This window comes from Impatiens glandulifera, chromosome 1 (genome assembly GCF_907164915.1).
Source record: "Impatiens glandulifera chromosome 1, dImpGla2.1, whole genome shotgun sequence".
NCBI classification, from domain to species: Eukaryota; Viridiplantae; Streptophyta; class Magnoliopsida; order Ericales; family Balsaminaceae; genus Impatiens; species Impatiens glandulifera.
The window spans coordinates 4,537,440-4,548,288 of NC_061862.1; the positions used below are offsets into that span (position 1 = coordinate 4,537,440).

The 10,849-nt window shown below is 37.2% G+C and overlaps 1 non-coding gene across 1 annotated transcript; it reads right to left on the reverse strand.

Moving 5' to 3' along the window:
* Positions 1-10,039: 10,039 nt before the first annotated feature.
* LOC124923030 lies at positions 10,040-10,142 on the reverse strand. The gene has a single exon (XR_007098070.1). It is a non-coding gene; the product is annotated as a U6 spliceosomal RNA (small nuclear RNA).
* Between the last annotated feature and the right edge of the window lie 707 nt (positions 10,143-10,849).

The following is a 10,849-nucleotide window of genomic DNA, read 5'->3' on the forward strand; positions in this document are numbered from 1 at the left end:
CACAAGGGACACAACACTACGAAATCTTCAAAATAATCAAGTCTTTGGAAAGTATCGGTCTTCGATCTTTCCTAGATGAAAAACACATCATATTTCCTGAAACCGTGACCGAATTCTTCCACAATTCTAGAGTTTTTCGCGGCACTCCATTCTTTGACACTCTCATCCAGTCAAGGGTAAGAGGAACGATTTTCGACTTCACCGAGCGAGACTTCGCTCGGTGCTTCGACCTTCCCAAGGAAGGTCTTACAGACTTATTCATTTCGGCTGAACAGAAAGCCGAAATATCTCTGAACTTTTCCCGCTCCAACTCTCCGGTTGATGATCACGGTGCACGATCATCGTTGAGGGCCGAATATCAGCTCCTCAACGACATCATTGGTAAGGCCATCCTAGGAAAGGATGTCACCAATACCTACTGTAGCACAACATTTGACATCATGACCGCCATAACAACCGATACTCCGGTAAACTAGTCTAGGTTTCTGTTTGACAACCTAATCTGGATGATCAATACCCGACACACCGGTTTCATTCCTCAAATCAGCTCTCTACTCATCGAACTCGGGGTTCCGCTCTGTCTAGGTGAAGGGCTGAACTAATCCCAGGTTTTGACCAAGGATTCTGCGGATTCCTTCTATGAGCGGTTTGAGAAAGCATGGAAGAAAAAGCATAGAAACCTCACCTCCTCCGGCCATTAATGAATCACTCCTTCGGACAACCGGTCATTTTGCTTCACGCACCGGTTGTATTTTTATCTATCCTAATCGGTTATGTATTCATTTCGGTCTGTTGTACTTCACCTTTTCCATTAATGAAATTCGAGTACTTTTGAATTCTAACTGCATGGGAAACTACACAAACTTAGTTGGTTCCCAACTAGATTCTCAACCTCGGTCTCCGTAACCGGTCAAAAAGTACCACTTCCCAAAACGTTTTTGAAAACATAAATATTCTAAAGCATTAATGAGACAAAATAGAATCTTAACATTAAATGATCTCACGCTACCTCTCATTTCAAATCTATTTAAGAAACCTCTCCCTCTCATTCCAATACACTTCAAGACAACATTCTACATATCTTAACTCTCTACCTCTCTTAGCAAATCTGAAAAATTTCTCACCCCATCCTCAGAAACTATTTGTGCATCGACTTTAATTCAGTGCTACCTTTGAGTACGTTGATATGAGGGAAGAACTCTTCGAATCTCTGGTTAACACCGGCCTCCGTGACTTCCTAGAGGAATCCGGACCTATCTTTCTTCCAGAAGTATTGGAGTTCTTCTCCAATGCATTTTTCATAACGGTGCCATTGTCTCCACTATGAGAACCAGTGTCATCGTTCTCCCGGAAAACCGATTCGCCGGGATGTTCAACCTCCCAACTGAAGGGTTTTTGGACTTTCCACGACGGGTGGACAATACATTTGATGACTATGCTGAACTGCTCTCCGCCTCTGACATACCGGTTCAAAATCACGGCCTTAAAGCCCAACTTGTTCCTCACATTTAACTCTTACATGAGATCGTTAACCGGTCGATCATCTGCTAGTCCCCCAATCAAAACTACTCCAGAAAAACTTTTGACATGATGACTTATATCTGCAGATCAACCCCCATCAACTGGGCATCGGTCATCTTTAACAACCTGAAGACTATGGTCGAAACGAAGAAACGGTTCGACTATGCTCCTCATTTGAGCTGGATCATTCGAGCCTGCATTCCAAACATTGGACCGAGTATACCGGTGAATCCTTCAAATGTCCTCACCAAAGAACCGGTGAAAGACAAACTTTCTAGGATGATTACACTTTAATTTTCACATTTTATGTGTATTTCAAACCAATCATCGTATCGGTTTCTATCATTCTCATGTCTGTTTCCTCTTTAATCAAATATCAGTTTAAAATTACAAGGTTCAAATATCGGTTTAAATTCTTCACCGGTTAAATCGCTTACCGCTTCATTAATTATCGGTTAAATCGTTTACCGCTTTAATAACCTCCCCCCAAAAGGCCTCCCGCCAAAAGGTTGCCGCCCAAAAGCTTACCGCCAACTCGTTTTGGAGGGAAACTTGGCGCCTTTTCTCGATGTGACGGCTCGCGTCGGTTCACATTCCAGGCCGCTGCCTATAAATAATCTCATTCGCATTTTTATTTTTTTCTTCCGCGAATCTGCTTTCTCTCTCTAGCAATCAACTAATCTTAAAGCTTTCGATCTTTCCAAATCCAAACTTTTCTAATCGAAATTGGTCGCGATTCTACACTCTTCAACTACATTTTCTAAGTGGACTTCGAAGAAATTCGAACCAACGGTTCGACGGAGGCTAAACAAGTGCTGAAACTCATATCTGCCTCGGGTCTGGAACATTTTCTGAATGGACCGTTCGTCATGTATCAAGACGCGGTCGCGGAGTTCTTCCAAATCGTCGTACTCAATGAAGAAATCATATCCGCAACGGTTGGTGGAAAACCGTTTAAGGTTACAAAGGAATCGGTTGCTGAAGCTCTCTGCCTACCGACAGAGGGGAGTGACTTCACCGTGGACACGAACGAGGACGTACTCCTAGCGGTTCGCTATGCTGTATCGGACACTATCCAACCGATCGTGGTTTCCGGTAAGAAAACAGACCTAAAACCGGAATATAGGCCACTTTGTGAAATTCTCTGAAAGTCGGTCCAAGGAAGAGGAGGCAACTACGACAGCCTAACAAGCTCGAAGATTGAGATGTTGGTCGGTTTAGTTAGAGGTATTAAAATTGACTGGGCCAAAGTTGTTTTCTCCAACCTCAAAACGTTCTCGGGGATATACCGTTCTGCTCGGCAAGCTGATGCACCACTCCAATATCGAAACCGGCCCGAGTGTTCTTATACTTTCCAGCAAGATAATAAGATCTACCCACTTTCTGAGAACAGCGGTTCGACCGAGAAGAGCGAAGACCTCAGCCGGTAAACAATCATCCACTCAACCTAAGAAATCACAGCCTAGAAAGAAGAAGGCTCCGGAGACAGAACAGTCCAGAAGCAAGGCGGTTCCACACACATCCGGAGGACTCCGCAACTAGCTCTAGTCGCACCAACTCCAACGACACCTAGCAGAATTGGTTAGACAAAGGAAAGGGGAAGGTCGTCGATGAAAATCCGGCCACAAATGTTAATAATGAATCCGGTCCAGCTAGACAACCAGAGGCACACGAAACCACGGACGACGACATTCAACAATTGGGAGAATGACTTGTCTCCCAAATAATAGAGCAACTTTTCGAGCAGGCTCATGTTGTGAGCGATGTTTACTATCAGTGGTCTCTCCAATGAGAGGAAGTCAGTTATGCCGACATGTTACCGGAGTGTCCCGCTCATCAGAAATGAGAAAAACTGGTGGAAATAGAGAAGACGGTGTTTGACCTAACAAAGACAAAGAGCGTTGTCACCGCTCTCAGAAGAGGAAGGATGGTTGAACCGCACGCCTGGTTGAAAGAACTCACCGGCCACATCCTTCACCTTCATGAACAAAATGTCCCTGAAGAAGACAATAACCAGCTCGATGTGATAGTGCTGGAAATGTTAAAGGCTAAAGAACAGGAGTTAACCGATGATATGACGTAGTTGGAATCGGAAGCCGGTCATCAAGAAGCCTCGCATTTTTCAAGATCTCATCTTGACGATGATGGAGGATCCAAATCCAATGCCGGTCACAATCTGGAAGAAGCCGAGAATGCCCTTCCTCCACCGGAATCCACGGTTAACATACTTGAAACCGAAACGGGTAATCCACTCACCGATCGGCCCGGGTCTCCACAAACCAATAAATCACCGTCGCCTGTATTGACTGAGGATCACGTCAAGGGATACATCGAGAAATTTTGTCAAGATGCCATCATCCGTGGCAAACTAAAATGAGAGAAAGGGCGAAGAAATCAAAACGGTTGGTTAAGTCTACCGGTGACATGCTCAACTCGGTGATCCAACGGCTTACAGCCGTTGAAGAAAATTACGGCCTAACCGACCAGCTAATCAGCTCCACGACACATAGAACTACAACTCTAGAGGACGGTCTTGTTTAATCCGACCCGTGGCTCGGTTCGACGGATCAAAGGTTAGTGACTCTTGAAGAGGATCATAATTAGAGGTTGGCATGTCTTGAAGAGGGTATGTTTCAATCCGGTATCCAGGCCGGATCGATACTTGAAAGAATGGCAGCACTTGAAGAAAAGCATGCCCTGACCGAAGCATCACTCCAAGCGGTCTCCGAACAGCTGGCGGAAATGATTGCGGCCAAGCTAGCGACTGACGAAGCACTTGAGAAAGCGAATGAGATCGCGGCCCAACAAATTCAAGAAGCTGAAAACGAAAATATGCGGATACAGAAGGAAAGGGAACAGGCGGATGCGACCCTGGCCCAACACGTTCAAGTGGTAGAAAATGCCGCACCGAACAAGCGGTACATGCAAATGAGGACGCGGCTCGGCTAATCCAACAACAGTTGATAATAGAAGACATAGAGGAAAGAAATCAACTATCCAATACAGCTTCTCCCTCAACCGGACCGGTCACCAGAAAAAGAAAGGCAACCAAGAAGACAACGGTTAAACGGACTCAATAGCTGTTGGCTGACATTGCTGATCCGATCAATGATCCTCCAATCAACCCGGTTTTACCAGAAGTTGTATAGGTTGATGACGATGATGTACCGCTAATAAAGAGAGCGCAGTGTGTTAATGTGCCCCCACTCAGATCGGTTCCTTCACAGGATTCACCATTCACCGGCACATCGGGCGGTCAAGCATCTTCCTCCGGACTTGGCATCGATCCTTACAATCCGGGAAAGGGAGCGATGGCTAAATACCTTAAGAGATATATGACTAAGAACAACAAGAATAGGGAATAGACTTTCAATTATCTGTTCTTTATGTCAATGTTATAAAATTTCCTATATATATATATATATAAAGTATTTTTGGAAATCGGCCTACTTCTTACTTCTTACATGATTTTGAATATTTTAAATAAAATAATCAAAAAGGGAAAAATTGATAAGATAAAAAAAATTTTCAAAGACAAAATTTTTCTCAAATTTTTCCAAAATTTTTCTAAGTCTTTTTCAAAAATCCGGCCAAACAAAATTTTAAAACAACCGGCCTACTTCTTACTTCTTACATGATTTTAAATATTTTAAATAAAATAATCAAAAAAGGAGAAATTGTTAGATAAATTAGACCGGTTAAAATAAGAACATAACAAAACAAATTTCCTATGCAGGAACAGTCAAAATCCAACCGGTCAAGTAATCAAACCGGTTAGAAGAAGAAGCAAAGGATGTATCCAAAACCGGAAAGTTATACAGTTAACCTGAAGCTATGAACAACCAGTGGATATCCTAAACCGAAATGCAGTATCCAATCGGAAAACCAATGAAGAGACTACTTAAAGAAAGAAGTCAGGATTATCAAACTAAGTACAATCTACAAATTTGTGCAAACGAACACTTTGTGCAGAAGATGATATCAAAGGAATAGACTGTGACATTGTCATATCCATAAAAGTCTGATGATACTCTGAAGGCTGCATAAGATTGCCAGAAGAAACAGTTACCATTTTGGTACAAGTCAAAGGTGCAGTCCTCCAGGTATAGGAAACCGACCAACTGCCAGTTGCCATATTAAGTAAAAGACAAATGAAGTCGGTCTGCTCCATTCCTTGGAAGCCTAAACCGCAATTAATGCAATGCTGAACATATGCTCAACCAATCAGATTCAAGGATTACCCTGAAGGTATCCATTGAAGAAATGTGACCGTTGGCACATTTCACCTATAAAAGAACGAGATGAAGAGGAGTAAATGCAGTCCTACCAGTTACAAGTTCTAAGAGTTAATAGTAACAAGTTGTGTTTATCTCTCTACAAAATTTAAGTGTGCATTTGAAGTGAGATTACAATTTCTGTGAGAATTGTACGAGTGTTCATCGAGTTATAAATAAGTCTCGATCGTGTATTGTATTTGTGTATTACTTAATGAATATCCTTCTCGCGGTTTCGAGAAGAAAGGGTGACGTAGGAGATTTATCTCCGAACATCCATAAAAACATGTGTCTTGTTCTTTACTTTCTGCCGGTTCTACTTCCTAACCGACTTGTACTGTTCTAACCGACTTACATCATTCTAACCGATTCACTAAACCTTAAACCGACCTCCTAAACTCCAAACCGATATTCTCCAAAACCTATCTCTACCCATCCTGTGTATGTTGCTTCAACCTGAAACAAAACACTTCCGCACTTGAACTTGGTTCAAGGGTTTGGGACAGTTTGAGTAGTATTGAAACCTGATGTTAATCTCTAACCAGATTAAACATCAACCGTTGAGTGTTGTCAGAAGAGTCAACCGGCTGGACCCTGGTCCCCCATCGGCGATCTAGATCCTAACATGACAAATGTTACTTATATTAATAGAGGCATCGACACCTTCGAGGGCAGGTCTATGTACAACCCCACGTAACTCAAAATAGTTTGCAATCTAGAATTCGGTTCTTAATTGTTCCTGGTTCCCCACGAAGTGCAGTATAGTCGAAGGAGGATTCAAGCTCAATTGGGTTCTTCTTGATTCACTGGGTAAATATTATAAAATAGAGAGATATGGAAAGATGAAGACATTTGATGAAGTTAAATAATTCTTCTATCTCTTGCAATGTTAAGGATGAGGAAACAGTTTCTAATTAATTGCAATTTAGTGTTCAATAAACTTAATTACATGAGTTATAAAAAAATAACATTCTTACTAATTTCTCTTTAATACTTAATTATTTAACCATAAAGTCAAGGATGCCATGTGATAACTTTGTCTTAACAAAGTAAAGTTGAATATTTTTTCCCCAATAGGCATTACAATTAAAAATTATTTATATTAAATATAATTTAAAATAAATAATCTATAAAACATGTCATTTTAACTTTACTACAAACAATAGTTTTAGTAGCCTTTGTAGTTCAATACAAAGTACAATTGAAACATCACTACAACAAAACATACTTTCGACAACCTTATATGCCAACCCATATTAAGCGTCGACAAAAGTTAAAAGAAAACAAACTTTTGCCAACCTTTATATATATATTCAACAACCTTTATTATTATTATTATTTTTATATACCTACTTGTTTGACAACCTTATAATTTAACTATTTTTTATGTTTTATTTTATAAATATTTTATTTCACTATTTCAAAATCTTAAATTAAATTTGACTTGAAATTTTATAAACATTCAAATTTTATAAATATTAAAATTTAATTGTTATTTTTTTATAACATAATTATTAATTTTGTTTATAACATTATTAATTTTTTTATTTATTTAAATTAATTATAATTTAATTTAATTTAATTAAATTAAAAGTAAAAATAATATAAACAAAAATTAAATTATTAAATATTATATTATATTATATTTAAGAATTTAAAAAAATTATATAAAAAAATAAAAGAAAGAACGAAAGGAGAGAAAAAAACGGAAATGGAGAAGACGAAAAGCTTATTGTCCTCTAGCTTCGGCCATGAAGTTAACCGTCTATTCTCTACTTTTTCATCTGCTCTATTCATGGCAAAATCTTCTTCATCTGCTCTATCCATGGCGAAATCTTCTATGTAAGAAGTTAACGGTCTATTCTCTACTTCTTACATAGAAGTTTTTCTTAATATGCAAGTTATAATTAGTGTGCTAATTCGCCTGAATCATAATGATTTATCTAGTGTTTCATTTTAATGATTATACAGAGTGTTTGCACAATACTACCATATGAAGTTTCAAAAAACTATACTAATAAAATCTTACAGTTATAAAATTAAACCTAGTGATTATTCAGCTAGATAATGTATTAATCTTGTGGTTTCAGAGTTTTTTAGCTATGAGATATGAGAGCTTATTTTGCAAGATATTGTGTCCAGCAGTAATTCTTCATTACAATTGTCACAAAAAGAATGAGATACCTTTGCGGGACATTCAATGAAAATCGGGTTCTACTGCTAAAAAGGTTAGTCACTTCTTTAGTCTACTTGAAATAAGTTGTTAATCATTTGTTATACTCAAATCAAAATTGAAAAAAGTCACAAGTTCATTAAATTGTATGTTCTAGTTAGGCTTAGAATTGACAATGTCACGAATTCATGTTAAAATTGCTGACATATCTAACTATAGTTTTACCCAACTATTTTGTTCCCCAATTTAAATTGATTTATTAAATTGATGGATTTACTTTGGTCTGTGTTACTGGTTTATTGTGTTCTTTGTTTGTCTTAAAATCAGAAACTGTCTGAAATATTTAATAAGTGAGAAACTTTTTCCATAATTATACAAGAAGACAAAATAGAAGATTGTAAAGTGGCTGGTAGGGTCTGTTGGGGGAGTTGTGAAAGAATAATAGTATATAGTGGAGAAGAAATGAGATATTTAGAACCTAACCTGGTAGCTCAATGAAAAAGTTCTTACTAAGTCTCATCTTAACTAAGAACACAAGAAATAAAAATTGAAAAGGATAAAAGAGATGAGAACAACAACTAGATAATGACAAAAGAGAATAAGAATATAAGGATTCATTTTAATTTGAATCATTCTTTAATAGGGCCAGAGTCTATTTATTAAGAGTATTTATTAACAAGTATTTGGACTTCAAAATTCATATAGTTTTCTTCAATTTCAATTTTATTTCCTTGCTCTATTTTGTTCATTAGAACAACAAAATAAAGATTTCGTTACTTGTTTTTATTTTCATCCTCTACAAAATTCTAGAGATAATTTCAGGTTAATCTAAACTTGTAAAATATCAGTTAGATATGTTTTTTCTCTTCTTATATATATTATGCTCAATTTTCCATATTTCTCTTTTGCTTTATTATATTAGCCCTAATCTCTTTCTTAATTAATTAGTAATGATGACATTAAACAGACCGTTGTCAACAAACCAAAATAAATGCTTCATGGATATGTTAAAATCTGCAAAAATCTCCCATGATGATGAAGAAGCTGAACAAGAGTTTATCATCAAAGAAGAACTATTTTCTAACCCCACAAGTAACTAAGTACATCTTTTTTTATATGTTTATTGTTTTTATACACCTAATTAACTTCTTAACATGTGATTTAACATTGATTGTTGATACTAAATGAGATGACCAGAAACCTAGCACTCCAAGATCAAAGCATTCTGCGACATAGTAGCGTAGAAGAAGCAAGATAAATGACATGTATAACTAACACTCAACTGAGCTCATTTAGTAACGCTTTGTTTTTACCAAATCAAGTATATCAGAAATGGGGATCATGCAGATTTCAGAGTTTGAGAGAATTTATCCCCAGAAATGATCAAAAGAGAGATAAATCATCGTTCTTATTAGAGGTATATGAAAACAAAAAATTTATGACTGTGTATTATGTTTATATATAAAAGATATATTTTTTTATGAATTATATAGAATTATGATGACACACCACGGACATGTCCCTCGCTTCCAATCAAAGTGTTTCCGGTGAAAATCGAATCTATGATCTTTTGGTCGTTTAAGTCGACCTTTTCAAATAGACACGTAGAAATTTTAATAACTAACTAATTTCTTTAAATATTTTTTCCTATAAGAGATCTATTTTTTTCTAATATTTTATAGATACTAGGAATTATTCAAATCAACTATGGGCAACTCGTGTAAGAGCCGTTCCATTGAATTTTTACTAAACATTTTTTAGAGACAGTGTGTTAAGTAGCATGTAATCCCTAGGACCGAGGTGTTTATATTTTGGTCAAAATTTCAGAAAATTATAACTTTTGATTCATATCATTGAATCATGATCCGTAGGAGCGAATGAAAAAGGGACGAAGACCCTACTAACTAGGAGCCACAACATGTCTTTTATTTTTCCATCTTAATAAGTTAGTTAGTTTGAGGAAAAAAATCAACAAATGTCATTGTGTGCAAACCGGTAAAGTACACAACATAAAACTACACTATTTTCCCTTCGGTCGTCGGCGTACGCTTCGGAGAGGAAAAAGGGTAAAAATAATTTGGACCATTTCTCGATTTGTGTGTGTCATTCTTGCGCAGGGGCCATGCTAATCTTATCTGTATCGTTCAAATTTTATCGAATGTCCCCGAAGGGACATAACCATCTCTCTCATTTTTAAAAAGACTTCATTCTTAAGTTAGAGGAGCGATGTGGGATCAATTTTAGAAAATGAATGGACAACTGCTATTTTTTGTGATCGACTACTAGAGTGTTTTTCCAGGAATGCATGTGTTCTATATAGAGAATGAGGATCTTTCAAAGTATGCCCTCAATTTATAGGGTTTTTTCTTTTGAGGGAATATTGATTTTATGAGAGAAAAAGAATGGGGAGCTACCCATTATGTCATGTTGATAAGGTGTCCAAGGGCAGAGCTAGGATTTAAAATCTAGTCGAGCTAAGTTATTTCCAAAAAATTTACCCGGCTAGAATGATAATAATATGAAAAAAATATACGTAGTTTACGGTCGTTAGGTCCCTTCATCGACTGAAGAACTCAATAGCGACGATATTTCTCCCCGTCGTTATTTCTATTCGAGTGCAAACTGTTTTGAGTTACCCGGGTTGTACATAGACACTCCCTTGAAGGTGTCGATGCCTCTGTTAATCTAAGTAACATTCTTCATAATGATTATAAGATAAGTTTATTAAATATCAAATACGAGTCATATACCTTGTTTGAAAGTACGAGTTATAACCACCATCATAGTAATAACTTCAATCCAAATTAAAGCGTTTTTAGTGAAAATCAAATGTTAAAAATAAAACTCTTTTTATTGGAGCTATACTAATAAATCATTGTAA